The following is a 24,242-nucleotide window of genomic DNA, read 5'->3' as shown; positions in this document are numbered from 1 at the left end:
CTTGGGCTGACAAGTGGCAAGTAACATTCGCACCACACAAGTGCCAGGCAATGACCATCTCCAACAAGCGAGACTCTAACCATCTCCCCTTGACATTCAATGGCATTACCATCGCTGAATCCCCCACTATCAACATCCTGGGGGTTACCATTGATCAGAAACTGAACTGGACCAGCCATATAAATACTGTGGCTACAAGAGCAGGCCAGAGGCTGGGAATTCTGCGGCAAGTGTCTCACTTCCTGACTCCCCAAAGCCTTTCCACCATCTACAAGGCACAAGTCAGGAGTGTGATGGAATACTCTCCACTTGCCTGGATGAGTGCAGCTCCAACAACACTCAAGAAGCTCGACACCATTCAGGATAAAGCAGCCCGCTTGATTGGCACTCCATCCACCACCTTCAACATTCACTCCCTCCACCACCGGTGCACTGTGGCTGCAGTGTGTACCATCTACAAGATGCACTGCAGCAACTCGCCAAAGCTCCTTCAACAGCACCTTCCAAACCCGCGACCTCTACCACTTAGAAGGACAAGGGCAGCAGACGCATGGGAACATCACCACCTACAAGTTCCCCATCAAGCCACACACCATCCTGACTTGGACCTGTATTGCCGTTCCTTCACTGTCGCTGGGCCAAAATCCTGGAACTCCCTTCCTAACAGCATTGTGGGTGTACCTACACCATATGGACTGCAGCGGTTCAAGGCGGCGGCTCACCACCATCTTCTCAAGGGCAATTAGGGATGGGCACTAAATGCAGGCCTAGCCAGCGACGCCCACATCCCATCAATGAATTTTAAAAAAAGCCACTCAGTTGTATTCAAGAAGGCAGCTCACCACCACCTTATTGAGTGCAACTAGGGATGGGCAATAAATGCTGGCCTTACTGGTGACATCCACATTCCGTGAATGAATTTTAAAAAGTGCAGTTGCACACACTTCCCATCAATGGGGCTGTCGTTAGCACCAATCAAACTGTGATTCTGCCTGGAACTTACATCACGTGACTGGACAAAGTCCGTCAATCAGCCAGTGGCTGTTCAAAGGAACGAGATGGGGAGATTGTAGTAGACCGAGGACAATGTTATAGAAAACCACTTGTCTTTTAAAAAAAAATGGTGAGGAACTGTTGTGGAGATAGCGAAGTTTGAGAGTAATAGAGGACGGGATGCAATGCGCTCTGAGACTGTTTTGGACAGGGGTTATTTCAAAGTGTGAGGCACATTCCACACTCTGTGCCGTTTCATTCCGGGTGGGTGGCTTTTTACTTGTGGGAGATGGAAGTCAGACAGCACTTGTATGTCGCCTTTCCTACTTTATAAGTTTGAATTATGTTACATGTTTGAAAAGAAAGTCTTGGCATTCTGTCCTATGCATCTACGGTGTATTCGTTTACATTGAAAATTGGGCCAGAATTTCGGGTCCCCACGGGTGAGTACGTGCTGGGTACTCGCGCATAGGCCCAACGAAAGTGCCAGTTTCGTGCATGCACTGTGCATGTGTGGGAAACCGGATCTTCCATTCCCTTAAAGGAAGGGGATCACAGGTCGAACGCGTGCGCCGGAGAGACAGCGCGTACGCCTGGAACTTACGTTTTTTTTTTGCAGGTTTCTCCAAGAGCTACGCTTTTAAAAAGCAGTCGCAAGGCCTGCTTTTAACAAGGTAAGTGGTGAATTAAGTAAAGTTAAAACATGTTTTTCCACAGGTTTATTATTTTTAAATACTTTAAAGAAAGGTAAGTTTATTTTTAGCCCAGTTAGAAACTGTAATTAATTTTTTCAAAAATTTAAATTATTGTTTAAAAGTTATTATGTAATTTATAGTTATTTTAAAAATGTGATTAAAAAAAAAAATTTATTTGAAGTTTTAGTTATGTTTTGGGGCTGAATTGTATTCATAGATTTGACAGGTCTTCCTGTCCAAAAATAAAAGTTTGCACTTAGAGCTGAAATGGTAGTTGTGCATGCTACTGGATAGAAAGTAAAAAGTAGGGGTATGAGTATTTTTCAGATTGATGGAATGCAGGTCGTTTTGTGCCCCGGGAATCAGTTGGGACATCTTTTGTTTTCCTGATTGGACATAGAGGAATTGCAATGAAATTCGCTGATACCATCAAATCAGGAAGTTTGCTAACTGAGGGAGATGATAGGCAGACAAAGGCTGGTGCAATGGTTGCAGAAGCAGTTCAATCTTCTGTCAGATAAGGGCCTCTGGTGGTCTCATTAGAATGACAGGGTGTTGCTCTGATGTTCTGCCGGGGTGGGCTCCCATGTTGTACCAGTACAGGTGTGAGTTACCTGCCCAACTATTTAAAATCTCCCATTTAGGACAGGGCCAACTCCAGGGCACAATGACAGCTGGAAGTCCTGTCTGCCACACTTCTGCTGATGGAGCAGGGAAATTTGGGCCCAATGGGTTTAGCAGCTTTGCTAGATCCAGGAGGAATTGTTTAATCTGTAGTTAGCTATGCTGGCCAACTTTTTGGGAGTTGCCATTTGTCCACCAGCTGTTGAAGGGGATAATCTAACCCCTGTCAGGGTGTTGGCCTAGCTTGGTGATGCTTCAATTTGAACTAACCTCTGTAGAACTGTACGTCTATTCCCCTGCGGAGCCTGACAAACACCTGGGAATGAAACTTCCACTGTGAAATAGCAGAGGAGCTGAGTATGGAAGCACAGAACTACCACCTGCAGCAGAATGCCAGAATGTGGCCTTAAAATAATACATTGAGTGTACCGCATTGCACAGATGGTATCACACTGGGGGATTACTGTGGGAGGCTGTGGTCAGAAATACACACTGTTCATGTATTCTGGTCATGCCCCTGCATTCAGCTTTCTGGACAGCATTTTGGAAGATCACAGAAAATATGGTGTTGTCACAATTTTCCAGACCCAAGCCTGCGCCTTTGGACCTACCCAGCCCAAGTAGCAACCCGTTTCCTCTCTCCATTCCTGGAAATGCCAACAACCTGTGATTCATTGGATTCTCCTGAAAGTGCTGTCTAACAAACTGTGCAGTGACTTCACAAAATGTATGTAAGGATTTTTTAAATAAATAAAAATGTAAAAAAAAGGGGACATTGGATATAAAAGGAAGGAAATTACTTAAAATTTGTACAAGACATTGATTAGACCATAGAATATTCTGGGCACCCCATTATAGGAAGGATATTAGAGCTATAGAAAGGATTCAGCAAAGATTCACTGGAATGATACCAGGAATGAGAGGTTAAAATTATGAAGAAAAGTTGGAGGATCTCCACCAGACCAGAACAGATAAGATTGAAGAGGTTTTCAAAATTATGAAAGACTTTGAAAGTAAACTAAAACATTGTTCTCAGTGGTTAGCGAATCAGTAACAAGTTGTATAGATGCAAGGTTATCTCCAGAAGAATGAAGGATTAAGAGGCTATTAGGATATAGAGGTCGAGAAATACAACTTCCACCGGAACCAAATTCGGGCTTGGGCTTCATTTAAATGTTGCCGGTGAATTGTGGCACCAAATGGGCAACCCAATGCAGCTCGCTGATTTGTGGAACAGCAGGAATTCGGGTGGGTCCTACGCTGAGCCGGCCGTAGGTCAGGTCTGGGTGGGGTAGGGTGGGCTGGGGAGGAGAGATGATTCTGGAAGGAACGCCTTGAATGGGGGGTGGGGTGGTGGGGAGGGAGGAGAGAGGTGATCCTGGAGGGAACGCCTTGAATGGGCTGGCAGTGGGTCGGAGTTTTTTTGTGGGTCCAGAAGACATATTCCTACTTTGGTTAGTCCAGTCAATGCATGATGCTACTGGGAGGAGCATGCATGGCACACACAACGCCTATTTGTACCTGAATTTTGTAATCGGGATAGGACCCCAATGAAGTATTATGCCTGTTTCAGGCAGGTGGGCTGCTCTCCCATTTACAGGCCCGCCTGAATATAGCATCAGGTGAGCCTTGGTTTTCAATGGGGCGGTTGAGGTGCCCCACCCGCCCCCCAATTTTCAACTGTTGGCCACATTTTTCAGGTGTAAAATGGCCAGCTGTGAGTTGAATCTCTTTCCCAGAATGCTTTACTGCATGTGGCTATTGAGCTGTTCTTTAACAAATGTCACATTTTTAAAGATAAAAGTTTGCAATACACAAATCACAGTCACTTGATTGCATATCTTATTTGGTTACTAGCGCCATGGCTTTAAAAAGCCTTGAATGAAACCATAATATGGAAAACAATGAATTATGTGGCGTTGTGTTATGACAAATAAACATTCAAATTTAAACAATATCTTTTGCATTTATTATAGCACAAGATGAAGGTAGTATATTTTGATCAGCCTGGTGGACCAGAAAATCTTTTCATCAAAGAAGTACCTAGACCAGAGCCAAAAGACAGAGGTCCTGATGAAAGTTTTTGCCACCGCTTTGAATAGGTCTAATTTACTGCAGGTAATTTTTTTTGCACTCCAACCACACACTTTGTAATGTGTTACTTAAGGATGTTATTGTAGCATTGTTTGTTAAAGCCAGCTGCTTTTTACACTTTAGGGACTTTATTTTAGCAAGAAATATAGCATTGGAGAAGAGCATGATCTAGAGAGTGAAAGACTCTTACTTTGTTCAGGCTGAAATGAGTAACCTCATAAGATAGAGATTTGGTTATTGTCCAGGTCCACTTAGAAACTGGCATTTTTACTGCCCGAGACATTTAATGCAAAATTGTAGTAATTATGCAGCAAGTCACATTACATGCAGTAAGCACAGAAATCTGTAGGACTTGTCACAGGATGTTGCACAGTGCCAGATCATTTACACTAATAATGAACTAAGATTCAAAACAAGAAGTAAATACATATCAGTTGCATGAAGATCTCTCTCTTTTCCCCATGGTAGTAGATATAAACTCTGCTGGAATCATCTCACGAGTGGTGCTATTTACTTATCCTGACTGCTAATTGCAATATATTACCACTGGCAATTGTGCCATGGTTATGATTATGAATCATCATATTGTCTAGTGCCAAACCTGGTTGCATTAGCGTACCATATGTTGATTAAATCACTAGTTATTATGAAGCAGTTTTGATTCAATATACCAGAACAATAATTTTTGACTATTGTGTTGAGACAATTACACTGCGATAAGAATATAGACTTATCGCTAAGGTGTTAGCAATGGATGTTCCAATACACAACTCTCAACTTGCTGGGACAGTTGTTCAGAATTTTATGCTTTACTTGCAGATCAGAGAAATAATTTTCCAAAAGTTTGCAATGCTACAAGATTATTTGTACCCTCTAATTGTACTGGAAAATGGCTTTGTAACATTCACCAGAGCTGTTTCAAAATTACAATTTCTCGGGCCACAAGAGGCTTACAGCAATAGAAGATTGGTAATGAGACGCAGTAACTCCCTACTTTTATGCTGCATTTCTATGGGAGAACTGTTTCAAGTAATATAGCTTAGGTTCCCAGTGCTGTGGGATTCATCCCGTTTGTATTGTGGAGCAGATTCCATTGCACTTAAAATTTGCACGTGCAAATTTTAACTTGTTTGTCAACTTTGTTTTCTGGCTGCCGGATCTTACCTAGTGACTGTGGAAGGTGCGTCTGGGCCATTGGGCAACAAACACGTAGCTGGCCTGTATGGTGTCAGGCCACTGGCGCTCACACCACTGAAAATAAAAACTGGAATTCAACATGCAGGTCAGTCATCTTACCAGCTGTCCACATAGAATGTTACAGACACAATTAAAAGCTGGAAAAGTGCTTTTAGAATATTACATCAGGTCTTGGCTCAGTGGTAGCATCTTTCATCTCTGAGTCAGACGGTCATGGGTTCAAGCCCCACTCCAAACACTTGAGTGAAAAATCTAGCCTGCTCTCTTGGGCGGATTTATTCTGAAAGTGCAATGGCAACACTGTTGTATGTAAATGACATAAATGGCACTGGAGGATGAACTTCATAAGATGACCATCAACTTCCAGGTAGTCAAGAGTTTGAGGATGATGACGATGGCCCCAGCTAACTTCAGTGGCATTGCCACAAGACAAGTGAGACAGAGCTCTCTTTCTAAAAGCTCCAAGACCTACTTAAAGTTGATTTCAATTGCAGTTCTGGAGGTAGCACCAACTCTGCCAACAATATAAACAGTTCTGTTGGTGGCAAAAGCTACCATAATTTATGGTCACCAGTGGCTGAAACCGTGTTGACCAGGCATTTGGATTTTTGCCCAGTGCCCCTTTTGTCCTGTTGGGAAAAGATAGACATGTTCCTGATTTAAGCATTATTGTGTTTGTATGCAGTTATATTGTAAAGCTGCCTTACATTTCAGTGCGGATGATGAAAGACTCATAGATTAATAAACTCCAACAGGCCTTGTATAACAATTTTAAATTATATAATTTGCTCTGGGAATTATTTTTTTTCCAGCTTTGTAAGTTATACATTCAAAAATTTATTTCAGACCATTTTCTTTCTTTATAATTATGTTTTTTCTCTTCTCTCCAAATATTTAACAATACTTATGCATAAATATTGCTTGATTAGAAGTTGCGTGCAGTCCGAACCACGGCATATCAGAATTCCGCCACTGGAAATTAAGATTGTGAAATTGACATTTGAAGTCTTGGCTGCTTTAACATTGCAGAGAGAACAAAAGTACCCTTCTGCCAAAGTAGAAAATGAGGTACTTGGCCTGGCAGCTGCAGGAACTGTGGTCAGCCTTGGACCTGGTTGTAAGGGCATCTTCTCTGTTGGTGCTAGAGTGATGGCGCTGTTGGTAGGTGGTGGGTATGGAGAGTGTGTCATAACACCTGAAGATCAGCTGATGCCGATACTGAGTCACATGACCTTCAGTCAGACCACAGCCATTCCTGAGGCTTGGCTGACTGCCTATCAGCAGCTGCATCTTGTAGGTAAGAAGAGATCTATATTCACTGAGCATGTAAGGACTGCGATGTGTGCGGTCAAATGGTTAATCAGTATTATTCTGTGAACTAAAAATATTCAAGTGGTTTAGATGTAATTGTAATCTTGGTTGATATGGTTACTTTAACTTATGGATGTTCAGGCCATTATTAAGTGTTCTTTGGACCAGTCAAGTACATACAAGTCAAACCAATTAGGTGTATATGTAATCCTTTCTGTACTCTAAGTACAGTGCAGTAGGCCTTCATTAACACACATTGTACCAGAACCTCTGATATAACTCATTCTCTTTGGCACCCTCAAAGATAAACAGAACAAAGGATCATCTATAACTTGCTTTCTGTTAACTTTTCTAAAGTGTGATGAAGATGATTGTTGGGATACTCTATTATCATCATAATGGGGGTGACCTCTAGGGCAGCAGCGCAAAATGGGTGATCGTGAATCAGCAGCCTGTTTTAAACTCCGCCCAATTTTCTTTTCCATTGACTTCAATGGGAAGATGAATCGGGCGGAGTGCACAACGGGTTGATGATTCACTCTCGGCCATTTTGTGCTACTGCCCAAGGCGAATTTCACCCCCAGGGTTTGTTGTTTTCCAAAGCAATATAGGATTTTAAACTCCTGTAATGTACACTTTACATATTGAATCATTGTAAAAGAAACTCAAAATATTCATTTATCCGCAAATGAATGAAACAAGTTACATCTGCTACCGAGTACACTGTTATGTAAGCTGCATTTTGTTTTCTTAAAGCTGAAAGTCATTATGATAATTATCATTTTAACAATTTAGCTGGATGAAATGCAAAACTAATGAGGTCTCATTGTGATATTAGTAGATCTGCCATGCCATTGTTCATAGTAAGTCAAATGATGCCTGTAACAGGAGTGTCATACCACGTAGCACACAGTGCCAGATTTTGCTGTCAAAATAAGTGAGACTAATGGCGTCGCCGTTTTTTATACATAAATGTTACAGCAACTTCAGGCAAAGGGCAGGTGCATGGTTAAATGCCAATATCCAAAAGTTGTTGTTCAAGTTGTGCCGTTCCACCGTTAGCTTCACAGAAACAGCATTTCGCTGCAAGCATTGAATGTCGTGAAGTTGCTATATTTGTGCAGTAGCTACAAACTAAACCCACTGCCGAATGATATGTCGCGGCATTAAAATTGTAAATACTCTTTTAATAATGTGATGATTTAATTGTCAATCGACCTCTTTGGCACTGAAAATTAACTATTACAAGTGTGGAGTCTCATTCCTTCAGATTTTAATTGGAGATTAAAAAAAAAAGTCATTAAAAATTTTAGTTTACTTTTCTCTCTCAATCCAATCTTTCTTTCCCTCTTTATTTCTCATTCTGTACCGGATTTGACATTGAATTCGCCTGCTCTAATTTACACTTCCTTCTTGGTCCTTCCACTGTTTATTTCTCAATCTTTCAATCTCATTTGCTTGCCCTGTTCACTCAGGTCCCAGATACATTCTCGCTGCAATGTTATCAGCTCGCACTTTCAGTAACTTAGTGGGCAAAAATGTTTTGGGATGAAGGGTGCAGGGGCAAGTCTAACTTACAGCAGGCGCTGTTAGATGCCCTGCAACAGCAAAATCTGGCTCTATGTATTCTGCTGTTAAAAGTGCAGCTGTGTTTAACCAGGCTTAGACCTCTGGGCCTGCTCCATATTTTTATCTTGCCAGTTGCAAGACCCAAATGGTCTCTATCATCTAACCACCCTCAAGTGTTCTGAAGTTGTGCAAGAGCAATCTTAAGGAATCAGTACATTGGCCAGGAATTTTATTTAATATAAAAACAGAAAATGCTGGAAATACTCAGCAAGTCAGACAGCATCTGAGGTGAGAGAAACAGGCAACATTTCCGGTCGATGACCTTTTGTCAGTTTGTGCTGTTTGTCACTCCACCCAACTCAGTCTTTGCACAAAGCAGCATATTGACCCTTTTTGTAAGTAGTGCTACTCAGTGCAGCATGATTGTTTGAACACATACTTTTCATATAGCTTTGCAAGATCAATCCTTGATTTCTCAGCTGGAGTTCAAATTCCATTAGCAAAATTCTACTGTTAGAATTACATGGTTGTCTTATTGGCATCACAAGATTTATGCCTCTCTAAAGGTCGAATCCCAACTTGAATGCTCCCAATATGTTGGGAAATCCAAATTCCAGTATTATGAGCTACCAATATACAAGAAATGTAAATGCTAAATTCCTCATGATACCCACATTATGTAGGAAATCATGTACTTGGAAAAATTCCAATAGGTAAGCTATGTTTCCCATTTTCTAGTTGTCTACCAGGATTCACTGGTTTCATATGATTGCTCAATTAGCTCACTTTGTACTATCTTACATAACCCAGTTTATTGAACAAGCCAGGTATGTCAGCAGCAAGACCACAGTTCAAAACTAAGTGAACTGGTGTAGGATTCGCAAAATTGAACTTTATATTATAAAGGGTCGAATGGCAGAAGAGGCCATGATTTTAAAGACCATTTTAAAAGAAGCCCAGGAAAAAGGGGCATTCAAAATGGCCACCAGACCCCGTGACCAACTTATTGGGACGCTTTTTAAAATGGTTCCTGCAGTCCTCAGACAGCTTTGTGGATTCAGCCCACAGTAAGTTCTGGAAGCTGTTTGAGAGAACGAAACCAGACACCCACATATACATATAGATTGGATGCAGATCCAGTCAAGATCGGCCTGTAGATAAAGGCCATCTAAATGCTTACCCAGACAAAAGGGAACAGTTTCATATTCATGAAGAGCATTAAGGACATCACCAGGACATTAAAAACAATGAAGGTCATTCCAGACCAGAGATGGCCCGTTACCGGCCATCCAAGAACAGTTTAAAATATAATAACTACCCCATTGTGCTCCCAGCCCGCCAAAATTAAAACAAAAGACTAACCTGATTTGGCGCGAGATAAGGGCTTCTGATGAGAAGTATATCTGGGAACCCGGGGGTAGAAAGAAAAGCAGCCATCGTGGTGCTACCATCGTATCGGTGGAGTCATTGCTAGCAGAAGGAGAAGAAGACGGTTCGAGCCGGTGTCCCGCCCCGGGGTAAAACATCAGGAGATCATCGACCAACCCTGGGCCGTTGACGAAACGAGAGGCCATCGACCTACTCCGGATCGGAAGAGACAATAAAAAACTGAAGAAACTATGGGGGCCAGCCCGAGGCTCCTCTGACCGGGGTCGAGCAGACGATCCCCGACCCCACCGACATCCAGGTCAGCCGGTGTCCAGCTGTCCCCAACCCTCACCTCAGGAGAGAGGTGTGGCGCAGCTTGCTGGGGCTCCACTAACCACGTGGAGACAGGACGCCTGAAAGGATCAAACGCAGACCTGTTTCAAAACCTTACACTTCCTAGTTGGATTGGTGAGCATGTTTCTGGCCCTTCATAATCAGATCTAGATAGGTTTAAGGGGGTGGACATTTAAGGGTATAATTAACATGAGTTGTTGTCCCTCGATGTTCCGTGTGTTTTCCCCATTTCACGATGATCTTTGTAGAGTATAATATGCCTGTATTTGCCTTAGTTAGTATTGTGTCGTTATGATTTGTTTGTGTTTTTCCCTCCCATGTACCCTCTTATTTGTTTTACATTATGCAATAAAATTCCATTTCGTTTCATTAAACTTGGTCTATAAGAGTTTTCTCTACATTGTAGTTCCTGCCCCAAAGTCCAGAGTACAGAATCTAAGGGGCGAGTGGGTTGAACCACTCACGGTTTTACTGTGCAAGAGAGAGAGGCCTCTAGAGAGAGAAACCCCTGCGATCTAAAACCCCTTACACTGGAACTTGCCTCTTAGTTGCCAGGAATATCAAAGACTGAACAACACTCGAATATATTACCAACACTGCTTAATTTGACTACATCTACAATGATACAATTAATATCATCACAAGGTCTGGTATTGGCAATTGTAGGAAATTAATGCCAACATAATCTAAATCCTAAGCACAACAGTAAACTTGATTGTAATAATTAAGAGGGTAATTTTCTGAGTACATGCTGACGCTTCACTGCAGCGCACATTGGAAAATGAATAGGCACTGGTGCTGGGTAAGGTTCCCTGCCAACAGTGCATACCTAGAAAATGACCACTAATATCTCTGATTTAGTTGGCTTTAATTATAGTACAAAAAAGTAATGGTCATTATCCAAGATTGGACTTGGCAGAGTTATACTTATATCTAACGTATCACTGGTAGGCTTGGTGTTAAAGTTGCTCTTTGAGTGACGTGGCAACTTCTTTCCTCGGGTAACAGTCTGCCTTAAATATCAAAGTTTTGCTTTTTCTGTGATACTCTAATTTCATCACTGCACTACATCTGTGGTGAACTATTTTTCTTTTCCTAATTTTAGGAAACCTTGAATGTACTTTATTTTCTCTTGGCTGTTATATATAAGAAAATAAGAAATAGGAGCAGGAATAGGCCACTTGGCCCCTCGAGCCTGCTCCACCATTCAATAAGATCATGGCTGATCTTGGACTCAAAGCCACTTCCCCGCCTACTCCCCATAACCCTTCACTCCCTTATCTTGCAAAAATCTGTCTATCTCCACCGTAAACATATTTAATGACCCAGCCTCCACAGCTCTCTGGGGCAGAGAATTTCACAGATTTATGACCCTCAGAGAAGAAATTCCTCCTCATCTCAGTTCTAAAAGGGCGACCCTTTATTCTAAAATTGTGCCCCCGCGTTCTAGATTTCCCCATGAGGGAAAACATCCTCTCTGCACCTACCTTGTCGAGCCCCCTTAGTATCTTATCTTCTTAGGCAGTCCCTTGGAACCGAGGATGACTTGCTTCCACATTAAAAATGAGCTCGCAGGTGACTGATTAGTCCAATGCGGGACCTACAGTCTCTGTCACAGGTGGGGCAGACGGTGGTTGAAGGGGCGGGTGGGTGGGGTGCTTGGGTTGACGTGCGCTGCCTGCGCTTGGCTTCCACTTGCTCCCGGCAAAGAGACTCGGTGTTCGGCGCCTTCCCGGATGCTTCTCCTCCACGTTGTGCGGTCTTGGGCCAGGGATTCCCAGGTGTCGGTGGGGATGTTACACTTTTTCAAGGAGGCTTTGAGGGTGTCCTTGAAGCATTTCCTCTGCCCACCTGGGGCTCTCTTGCCGTGCCGGAGCTCCGAGTAGAGCGCTTGTTTTGGGAGTCTCGTATCGGGCATGCAGATAATGTGACCCGTCCATCGGAGCTGATTGAGCGTGGTCAGAGCTTCGATGCTGGGGATGTTGGCCTGAGCAAGAACACTGACGTTGGTGCGCCTATCCTGCCAATGGGTTTGCAGGATCTTGCGGAGGCAGCGTTGGTGGTACCTCTCCAGTGCTTTGAGGTGCCTGCTGTACATGGTCCATGTCTCTGAGGCATACAGCAGGGCAGGTATCACTGCTGCCCTGTAGACCATGAGCTTAGTGCCGGGTTTGAGGTCCTGGTCTTCAAACACTCTCTTCCTCAGGCGACCGAAGGCTGCACTGGCACACTGAAGGCGGTGTTGGACTTCGTCGTCGACGTCTGCCCTTGTTGACAGTAGGCTCCCGAGGTATGGAAAGTGGTCCACGTTGTCCAAGGCCTTGTCGTGGATTTTGATAATCGGGGGGCAGCACTGTGTGGTGGGGGCAGGTTGGTAGAGAACCTTTGTCTTACGGATGTTTAGTGTAAGGCCCATGCTCTCGTATGCTTCGGTGAAGGTGTTTACGATGGTTTGGAGTTCGAGCTCCGAGTGAGCGCAGACGCAAGCATCGTCTGCATACTGTAATTCTCAGTGTCGCAGAGTCGCAATGCGGATTTCGCCCACTAAGGGGCACAATGGACATGATCTTCACCGCACGTCAATTACAAGAGAAATGCAGGGAACAGCACCCACCACTGTACATTGCCTTCTTTGATCTCACAAAGGCCTTCGACACTGTCAACCGTGAGGGATTATGGAGTGTCCTCCTCAAATTCGGCTGCCCTCAAAAGTTTGTCACTATCCTCCGCCTGCTTCACGACGACATGCAAGCTGTGATCCTGACCAACGGTTCCACCACAGACCCAATTCACGTACGAATCGGGGTCCAGCAAGGCTGTGTCATCGCACCAACGCTCTTCTCAATCTTCCTTGCTGCAATGCTCCATCTCGCCCTCAGTAAGCTCCCCACTGGAGTGGAGCTAATTTACAGAACAAACGGGAAACTGTTCAACCTCCGTCGCCTCCAGTCCAGATCCAAGGTCGTCCTATCCTCCGTCGTCGAATTACAGTATCTTATATGTTTCAATAAGATCACCTCTCATTCTTCTAAATTCCAATGAGTATAGGCCCAGCTTGTTCAACCTTTCCTCATAATTCAACCCCCTCATCTCTGGAATTAACCTAGTGAATCGTCTCTGAACTGCCTCTAATGCAAGTATATCCTTCCTTAAATAAGGAGACCAAACCTGTACGCAGTACTCAAGATGTGGTCTCACCAATACCTTGTACAGTTGTAGCAGGACTTCCCTGCTTTTATACTCCAATCCCTTTGAAATAAAGGCCAACATTCCATTTGCCTTTTTAATTACTTGCTGTACCTGCATGCTAACTTTTTCTGTTTCATGTACAAGGATCCTCCGGTCCCTCTGAACTGTAGCATTTGGTAATCTCTCTCCATTTAAATAATAATTTGCTTTTTTATTTTTCCTGCCAAAGTGTATAACCTCACACTTTCCCACATTATACACCATTTGCCAAATGTTTGCCCACTCACTTAGCCTGTCTAAATCCCTTTGCAGGTTCTTTGAGTCCTCTGCACAACTTGCTTTCCCACCCGTCTTTGTATCATCCGCAAACTTGGCTACATTACACTCGGTCCCTTCATCCAAGTCATTAATGTAGATTGTAAATAGTTGAGGCCCCCTGTGGCACCCCACTAGTTACCGTTTGCCAACCGGAAAATTACCCATTTATCCAGACTCTCTGCTTTCTGTTAGTTAGCCAATTCTCTATCCATGCTAATATATTACCCCCAATTCCATGAGCTCTTATCTTATGCAGTAACCTTTTATGTGGTGCCTTATCGAATGCCTTCTGGAAATCCAAATACACCACATCCACTGGTTTACCTTTGTCCACCCTGCTTGTTACCTCCTCAAAGAACTCCAGCAAATTTGTTAAACATGATTTCTCTTTCATAAAACCATGCTGACTGTGCCTGACTGCATTATGATTTTCCAAATGCCCTGCTACTGCTTCCTTAATGAAGGACTCCAGCATTTTCCCATCGACAGATGTTAGGCTAACTGGTCTATAGTTTCCTGCTTTCTGTCTCCCTCCTTTCTTAAATAGAGGTGTTACATTTGCGGTTTTCCAATCTGCTGGGACCTCTCCAGAGTCCAGGGAATTTTGGTATATTGCAACCAATGCATCCACTATCTCTGCAGCCACTTCTTTAAGACCCTGGGATGCAAGCCATCTGGTCCAGGGGTCGTGTCATCTTTAAGTCCCATTATTTTACCAAGTACTATTTCCTTAGTGATAGTGATTGTCTTTAGTTCCCCCCTCCCTGTGGCTCCTTGATTATCCATTATTGGGATGTTGTTAGTGTCTTCTACCGTGAAGACAGATACAAAATATTTGTTCAGAGTCTCTGCCATTTCTCAGTTCCCCATTATTAATTCCCCAGTCTATACCTTCTCTCTGTGCTTTCAAACACCTAAGCTATTAATGTTTTCTTGAACTGATTGTTGGTAGAAGTGATTTGCTAGGTCACTTCAGAGGGTATTAAGAGTTAACCCCATAGTTTGGTACTGGAGTCATGTATAGGTCAGATGAGATAGGGGTGGTAGGTTCGCTTCCTTAAAGGACGAGAGAGAACTGATCGTTTTTACGACAATCTGGCAACTTTCTGGTGCAAGACCACATTTATTGAATTCAGTTTCACAATTTCCCATGTTGGGATTTGAACTTATGGGCCCAGAAATTTGGGTCGGAGGCTTCCCGCGGGTGTAAGCCGGCCATTGAGCTGTGGGCCCCCGTGGAATTCCGATCCGGGGCCTGTTTCAACTGCCGGCGCGCAGTGCTTGCGTATCCCAGGGGCGCAGTTAGTTCGATGCGTCCCCTGGGATCACGTGGGGCATGGAGAGCCAATCGGAGCAGGGAATGCCCATTCATAAGTTTGACGGGAAGACCTGTCAAAACTTATAAATACTACGGGCCCCAAAACATCACTAAATCTTCAAATATTTTTTTTTTTTTAAATCACATTTTTAAAATAAACTATAAATTACATTAAATAACTATTTTAAACAATAATTTAAAGTTTTGAAAAAATAATTTTATTTTCTAACGGGGCTAAAAATAAACTTACCTTGCTTTGAAGTATTTAAAAAGAATAAACCTGTGGAAAAAATGTTTTAATTTTAATTAATTCACCACTTACCTTGTAAAAAGCAGGCCTTACGCCTGCTTTTTATGTGTAACTTCTGGAGACTTACCCTCCCGGGAAAACCTGCAAAAAAAAAACGTAAGTTCGATGCGCACGCACAGCCTCTCCCGCACACGTGTTCGAACTCTGAACCCCTTCGTTCAGGGGAACGGAAGTGCCGGTTTCCCGCGCATGCGCAGTGCATGCACGGAACCGGCACTTCCATTGGGCTTACGGGTGAGTACCGGGTGAGTACCTCGTGCGTATTCACCCGTGGAGACCCGAAGTTCTGGGCCAATATCTGTAGCTTGCTTGAACCGTAACCACTTTGCCATCATGCTGACTCATTTATTTGCATCTTGAATCCGTTTATATTGTCTGCTTCAGTGTTGAATAAGTTACTAAGAAATGACTATCTATTGCCATTATGGCCTAAAAGGACAAGACCGCCCTTCCTACACCTAATTTTAATTAGTTTAAACTTTTCACTAAACTATTTGTTCAAATGTGTCAGCATCAGCGGGTAGCACTCTCGCCACTGAGTCAGAAGGTTGTGGACTCAAGTCCCACTCCAGAGACTTGAGCACAAAAATCTAGGCTGACACGTTCGTGCAGTGCTGAAGGAGTGCTGCACTGTCAGAGGTGCCGTCTTTCAGATGAGATGTTAAACCGAGTACCCGTCTGCCCTCTTGGGAGGATGTAAAAGATCTCATGGCACTATTTTGAAGAAGAGCAGGGGAGTTCTCCCTGGCGTCCTGGCCAATATTTATCCCTCAAATCAACATCACTGTTTTTCTGGTCATTATCACATTGCTGCATTTCCTACATTACAACAGTGACTACACTTCAAAAAGGATCATCGACCTGAAACGTTAACTCTGTTTCTCTCTCCACAGATGCTGCCTGAGCCGCTGAGTATTTCCAGCATTCTCTGTTTTTATTCCAGTCTCTTAGCCTTTTCTTAAGTTCAGTATTGATACCTGGAAACCTTTGGTACTTAAGAGGGAACAAGCAAGTAACAGAGTGGCACATATTAGATATGATCTGAGGATAGATAGCCTTACACAGCAAAAATAAAACCTTAGATTTGTACTCCATTCCTGTTAATACAACCCAGTGTTAGGTTTACATAGGAATTGCTAGACGAGAAAGACCAAGGTCCATCTAGTTTGCCTTCTACCATCCTGGTAGTCGTGTGATAGAATGATAATGGAGTTGTTGACTAATCATAGCAATTAATCTCTATCAATTAGTCTACAACAGGCATGACACAAGGAGAACTGCAGTGGCTCTACCTTTTTTTAATTGCAACAAACCCCAGTGCTGGATTTTTCATTAATCTGCTCTAACATAGATCTCGTTCCTCATCAGCACATAGTATTATTACATTTAAATAAGAAATAAAATAAATTACTAGTAAAGATTTGCTTCTTTGTATTTGACTGTAATTACAGTTATGACTGCATCCCACTGACTCAGGTACTGCTGTGGTTACATTTTTGTTTTATTTTTTTCCCAAGCTAAAGTGCAAAAAGGTGAAACGGTGCTGATCCATGCTGGAGCCAGTGGTGTTGGCACAGCAGCAATTCAGCTGACTCAGTTGGCAGAAGCAATTTCCATTGTAACGGCAGGGGCCCAAGAGAAATTGCATCTGTGTGCAGAACTTGGGACATCTGTTGCGTTTAACTACAAAGAAGAGGATTTCTCAGAACAAGTTCTGCTGTCTACTGCTGGTGAGCTATGAAGATTGCTTCATAATTTTAATTTATCCCATTTTGAAGGCTGTGTTATGATTCCAGTCAGTAGCAGCCTCTGGTAACTTTGCACAAATGCCCGTTGTTGGATTAGCATTGTTGGTGCACGTTGAGGATCCATGCCTGTATTCAAAGCCCACAGACTGGCTTATAGCAGGGATTTCTGGATAGGTTTTAGCAGCAATCTTCACTGATGTTGTGCCATCCACTCCCCCCCCCCTCCTCCCTCTCTCTTCTGAACCCAGTAATCACTGAGGCTATTATTAGTCTCCACTGCTGGGGAGAGGCAATGAACTAAATCAGGCCAAACTGAGACCGAAGCTGGAATCTTGGGCTTGCATGGATATCAGGCAGTGAATTCATCTACTTTGCCATGAAGGGAAAACTCATGGAATTGGATATATTTGTGCCAGGTGTATCTTTGCTCTTGTTCTATAATTGTCACCAACCTTAACCGTGATTCCAGTTGGATTTGTACTCTTCCAAAAGCAGAACTCAATCTCGGGGCAGGGGGCGGGGGGGGGGGGGGGAGGGGAGAGGAGAGAGGATGAGTGTTAATTACTCTCAATTTAGAATAGTTTGAATTATGTAGAAAATAATATAAATATTAAACCATTTAATCCATGGAAATTATGACAATCTGCTCTATTCTCTTCAAAGGTAAGGGAGTTAATGTCATATTGGATTGCATTGGTGGAGCCTATTGAGAGAAAAATGTCAAGTGCCTGGCTGCTGACGGCAGATGGGTCCTTTATGGACTAGGAGCTAGTGATGTGCACGGAGATATCCTGGAACAACTGCTGTTCAAAAGAGGAAGTCTTCTTACTAGCCTGCTACGGTCACGCTCCTTAAAAGTATGATTTTAATGTAATTTACAACTTTATTCACAATAGAAGTAGCCGCAGAAATTAGATGAAGATGTAATATACATGTGCATTAATGTACAAATATTTTTAATGAGCCTTGATGAAATTCAGTGAATTTTCATTGCACATTTGAAGTCCCTTCAGGGGAATATCTAAGCAGAACATTTCCCTGTATCCAATTATTCCCACAAATGAAGTCAACTCTGCTTGCTAATGGGTACTTTCCAACAGTGTCCTTTCTGCTCCTAGGTATAGGTGATGTAGCTGCAGGTGACAGATCCTCTTTGTCATTCCTGCGCCACAGAAGTAGGATCTCTCTTTGCTAATACAGGTTGAGCGTCCAAAATCCAGCGTTCCCGAATCCAGAATGTTCCCGAATCCGGGACGCTTGGTGACAGGGCCGTCCGGAATCCGTAAAATGTTCCAGAATCCGGACACCCTGTCAAACCGTTTCCGCCGCCAGCCGGGCCCAGTGAAGTCAAAAAATGAAATCTAACTACTGTACAGTGACAAAAATTGCAAGAATAAAAATGCCAATCCTACCCATTCCAGGCCAGGTCTTCAGTCACCGCACCACTGCTCCTGGGTCCACAGCAACTCTGCACAGCACACAAGTCCCTTTGGCCAGAATCAACTCTGCACAGCACACAAGTCCCTTTGGCCAGACTCAACCCCAGGTGACCCACCTACACCCCATGCTGAGACCCCAGCTGACCCACCTACATCCCATTATCAGACCCCGCCCAACCTGACTCCATTGCTGTGGTGTTTTTCCCGATTTAAAGATCTGCACAGATAAAGATTGTGAATTTGTGTTGTCATTGCAAACATGTCAAAAAGGCCAACAGATACCCCAATGTGTTCAGATAAAGGAAAGAGGAAGCGTAGTTCACTTTCAATTGCCAAGAAGGTTCAGTTACTTCAGAGATTAGATAGAGGTGCTTCAGTGAAAAGATTGAGTGAGGAGTATGGTGTTGGACTCTCCACCATCAATGATATTAGAAAACAGAAAGAACAGCTCATGAAGTTTTATGCGGAAAGTGATGTTCATAACGAGTAAGAGAAAAAGTATGCATAAGCCGAAATGTGATGATTTGGATCGAGCAGTGATGGAATGGTGGCGACAGAGGCGAAGTGAAAAGGTTCCTTTGTCTGGCTCAATGGTGGTGCAACAAGCTAAAAATATTCCATGTACAACTGGGATTGAAACTCCATGCGAGTACTCTTCTGGTTGGCTAGCCAAATTTAAAAGGCGTCATGGCATCAGGCAACTGAAAGTATGTGGTGAGAAAGCCTCAGCAGATCACGAGGCAGCTGAAAATTATATTGATGAGTTCATCAAACTAATTGCTGATGAAAACCTTTGAGTGACAGATGAAGAAATCATGTAGAGGGTTTTGCATCCAGAAGAAAAGGATGAAAGCAGTGAGGATGATGATGATGCCTGTGATCAAGTCGAAAAAGTGCCGATTGACAAAGCAATCAATCTTTGTCAAGAATTAATTCACGCCTTAGAGCAATGAAGCTTCATAAGTGAAGAAGAAATACTGCAGGTCTACAGAATTCGGGAAAGATTAGTGAAAGAAAAGCCCAAGTTATTTAAACAAACAATATTAAATATCTTTCAAAAGATGTCGCAACAGAAGGCCCAAGACCTACAGCGTGCAACTACACCAGTAATTTCCACATTTGATAATCCTGTTGCTGGCCCATCATCAGCCCCAGACATCATAGCTGAGCCCTCTATCTCAAGCACAACCTCCAGCCAATTGTAACTACCTGTTTATTTTTACTCTGTTTAACAAATAAAAGCCTTCATTTACTGTTTTATATTTCATAACTTAACTGTTTTACAAATAAAAACCTTTATTATATTTCATGCTTTGAGTACTGTACATTTCTTTTCAAATTTGAAGATGGCAGCAAAAGATACAGGCCGAGAAGCTCACAGTTACAGAGTACTGCTTTGCAAAAACAAGAGAGGGAGGCTTACCATGCGTTGGGAAGAAGCGAGGACTACAAAGTCTGCGAGGAGAAGAACTACAAGGTGACGTCCAAAAACCAGAAATATCGCAACCTGAGCCCAGGCATTTCCGGACTCGGAGCGTGTTTGTGATGTCCGGAAACGCCCGAGCCCAGGTTGTGATATTTCCGGACTTTGGACATCAGAAACACGTTCCAAAGTCAGGAAAAACACAAAAACTGGCTCGGCCTCGGGCCCGAGGTTGCAGGATTCAGGACACTCAACCTGTATTGGGAAAGTTTCATTTGTGGCTATTTTGACATTAGCAGAGAGATGCTTGTTCAATTGAGCAGATGTACTGAAATAGAAGCCTTGGCTGCCATCAAACCAGTTAGTTTAAAGAAGAATACAGAGCATGAATGCACGGTAGCTGTGTAAACTTGTGTGTAATGTACATTAATAACTTTTTAAAATAAATTTGTGGTGCATTGCAGTTTTAATTTGTAATAGTGCTAGATATGGGAATGAGATTTAAGCTCTTCATACAGCAGTTGTAAGTTTTATCAAGAGACAGCAAGTTCTACTTTAGCAAAATTAAAGTATGAACATTATTGCTTTGGAAATAAGGCCTTGTGTTTAGTAATCAGAGACTTTTATCAGCACTGACCTATTTCAGCTGTGGCTGAATTGTAGCACACTCATCTCTGAATCAGAAGGTTGTGGTTTCAGTGGAATAGAGAGAATGCTCCATTTTTGCAGGTGCCAACAGAGGTCCATCTGCCCTATCTGGTGAATGTAAAAGCACCCAAGGCACTATTCAAAAAGCAACAGTGGAGTTCTCCCGGTGCCCTGGCCAACACTTCCCTCAGCCAATGCCATTAAAACAGTTTAATTGGTCATTCATCTCAATGCTGTTAGTACGACCTTGCTGCATGCACATTGGCTGCTATGTTTGCTTACAAAATAGTGACTACACTTCAAAAGTAATTAATCAGCTGTAAAGTGCTTTGGGACATCCCAAGGACATGAAAGGCGCTATATTAATGTAAGTTTGTTCTTTTAGGAAGATGTTCTGATGCAAAGTTCTTTTTGTGTTTCAGTATAAAGCGGAGCTGGTTAGAGCATTTACAGAAAATGCGATGCCTCACTTTGTTCCTGAAGGTAAGCTTCGCCCAATCATCGATAGCACTTTCCCTATGGAAAAGATTGCCAATGCCCACAGATACATGGAAAACAACAGAAACAGGGGCAAGATAATTATTGAAGTGAGAAAAGAGCCTTCTGATCTGTAATGAAGATGACTTTCTAGTGACTAACAAAGTGACTGATTCTCCCAACCATGCTGAATTACAAGAAATGCAAAGGTATCTATGAAAGAGGCCTTTAGCTACATACTTAAAATTTAAGTAACTCCAAAATATTCAGAGTTCATTTGTTTCTTCAAACTATTATGCAAGGAAAAGAACCTTCCTTTCACACCACTTCCTATTTGCAATGGAATCAATTATCTGCCACAATGGAAAGAATGCCCTGGTAGTTAATTGAAATTGGCAGATAATTAGCAAGAAAAGCCAGACTGTCTTAATCTCTAACACAGAAGTTCCACCACTCAAACATACTGAAAACTAGCAACCTATTACCATTGGCCCTGGTTATTCTGTCTTTTTACTAAAATCATGTTGAAAAGACTGGGTGAAATTATAGAACTCAACTCCGGGCTGCAATGACCATCCGTCAAAATATTATGAAAGGAGCAAAGCACAAGAAGAGCAGGGGTAGTCACAGGCCTCGCCAACATTTTTGTCTTGGTGGGGCACAAGATGATTTCCAAGACTCTGAAGATGATAAATCTGCTGAGTGTTCGTACACCTCATGGAAAATTTTACTCAAAGACAAGCACAATAATAGGAGGTAACACCAGTACCAACCCAATACAGGCCAACAGAGGTGTCAGACAAGGCATCCATCGATCACCAGTGTTATTTGAAGAAACAATGGTCCCACTACTCTGGTCAGTAGAAAAGGAAGGCTCGGAAGTCCTTTCTAAAACATAACAACTGGTCCACTGAATGCACAGTTCCAGCTTTTGCAGATGATACTGATATCCTGAGTGAATCTCACTCCAAATGTCCAAGTACTTAATCATGCAATCATTCTACAACAAGACTGGTCTGGAGATCATCAAAAAGACAGTCACTTTTCCACAAAAAAGCCAACAGAGAGTTGAAATCCTAAAGACCTATATGATTCCCAGAATATATTATCACTTTATATTAGCAGTGGTATCTCAGAACACCTTGATTGAGCTTGATAGAATAACCAAGAGACCAGTTAGAGATCCTGCATTTACCCAGTGAAACATTAACGGACTATTATACACCGAACACAGGGACCTGCGATTGCCCAAGTTGGAAGTTCACATTCCATCAGCAATTATTCGGAACCCCTAGAGAAAGCTGAAGACCCTATAATTAAAGTGTAATTCCAGTATAGTGGTCACAACAACGATGCAAACATCGAGAGACTTAGAGATTTAAAAGTGCTGAAGGACACCGAGGAACATCTCGATTGAATTTAAGAAAATCCCACAAAAAGCAGATGCCAAGATAACCGGGCTGCAAACCCAAGTATCAACGGGCAACTGCTGACTGAAAAACCAGAGTGGCTACAGAAAACAACAAACAGATAAGTATGCTAAACGGTGGAAAGTGGAATTCCACAAAGTGCCTTTCTTTTCAATGCCAAGGCTTGGGATTCTTCTATCAAAATAATAGAACATCTAATAGCTGGACTAATCTAAACAGTGGCATGAACCAATCTCAATTTAAGAATGCTTTACTGCCAAGATGTTATACCCAACCCGATGCACATTTCCTAATGGAAGAGCAAATGCAAACAATTTATACAAGAAATGTAAACTAGCTGAGGAAACTATTTCACATGTATCTGCCAACTGTAATTTTGTCAAACGGCAAAATTAAAAGGCTTAACAAAATCCTAGACAGGCTGAAAGACTAAGTTAATATGGACGGACATCACATATCAAACCGAGATTAAAATCACCAGTTGGTTCTCTCTGGAAATCTGACATCATATTCCAGAAAGGAGAAGCAGTGACAGTTGTTAATGTGACCGTACAATACTATGACCACAACCAATCCCTAGCAAAAGCCTGGACCGAGAAACAGGACAAATATAGGCACCTTGAAACAGAAATCAAAATCTGACTGAAGGCAAAAAATGTCATTCTTTGGCTTTGTCATTGGTGTTGGAGGTAAATGGTTAGAAATAAACAACTGATTATTGTCTTTCTTTTAAGACTGATCACTATAAATCATTTTCTAGCTAGACCGAGACTAGCTATCCTAACAGATATTTTTCAGTTAAATATGTTAATGTCCATTACAAGTTAAATATTTATTATATTACTCTTGTTAATATTGTTTAAAATCTATATAGATATTTGCTTTAACAAGCAGCAAATGATGAATTGAGTAGCATAGCAAATGAATGCCTATAGCCACATGACGTCAGTGCTATCATGTGGGTGTGTGAAGGAAGCAGCCATAGAACCGATTCAGAAAAAGACACCATCTTATGAAAGAATTCTGGCCTTATTAAAACAGGACAAACTGAGTTTGGAAATCTAGAAACTTTATGAAAAAGCTGTGAAAGCATTCTGGCTATTGAGATAAGACAGTTGTTGACCCTGAATATATAATCTTATTGAAACAGAAGGTGAAGGGCTCCGATAGACTGACCTTTGGGGACAAAAACAATGGTTCACCATGAACAAGGTGTTCTAATTTACACTTTGTAAAGAGGCACATAAGATAAGGAACATCTGCCCTCGTAAAGATGACATTAAGTAAGGAACACCTGCCGTCACACCGTTTTTTAAATGGTAAACTTAGAACACCTAGAGAGGAGACATAATTCTGTAATGGTACCAGCTGAGGTGGCTGTAAGAGTTGCAAGGGTCGGCAGAAAAATGACGAGATAATTAGCTTGCATCAGCAGAAAACCTTAAAGGAAATACCACTGGAAAAGGGTATAAATATTGAACTCTCAAATGGGATAGTAGACTCGCTTTAATCGGGCAAAGCGATTCTCAGCTTCAGAGGCAGCTCTGTAGTCTCCAACTCTTTGTACCTCAGGGATCCATGGTATTTGATTTTGGTGGATATCCTGTAGACTTTAAGAACTGTAATACTGTAGTGAAGTTAAGATTTAAAAGTAAGATTCACTGATAATATAGCATTTTTTCTCTTTTTGGAACTGTTAATGTTGCGATTGACTCACCAACTGTAAATTGCATGTCG

At 42.4% G+C, this 24,242-nt stretch overlaps 1 pseudogene; it reads left to right on the top strand.

Annotated features, from left to right (window-relative positions):
• The first annotated feature begins 4,294 nt into the window (after window positions 1–4,294).
• Window positions 4,295–23,898, top strand: LOC147112627 (quinone oxidoreductase PIG3-like; annotated as a pseudogene).
• Window positions 23,899–24,242: the final 344 nt, after the last annotated feature.

The sequence above is a fragment of the Somniosus microcephalus genome, chromosome 9 (assembly GCF_052327205.1).
Source record: "Somniosus microcephalus isolate GS21.2 chromosome 9, FLI_Smic_1.0, whole genome shotgun sequence".
Taxonomy (NCBI): domain Eukaryota; kingdom Metazoa; phylum Chordata; class Chondrichthyes; order Squaliformes; family Somniosidae; genus Somniosus; species Somniosus microcephalus.
This window is presented reverse-complemented; position numbering and strand designations above follow the sequence as displayed.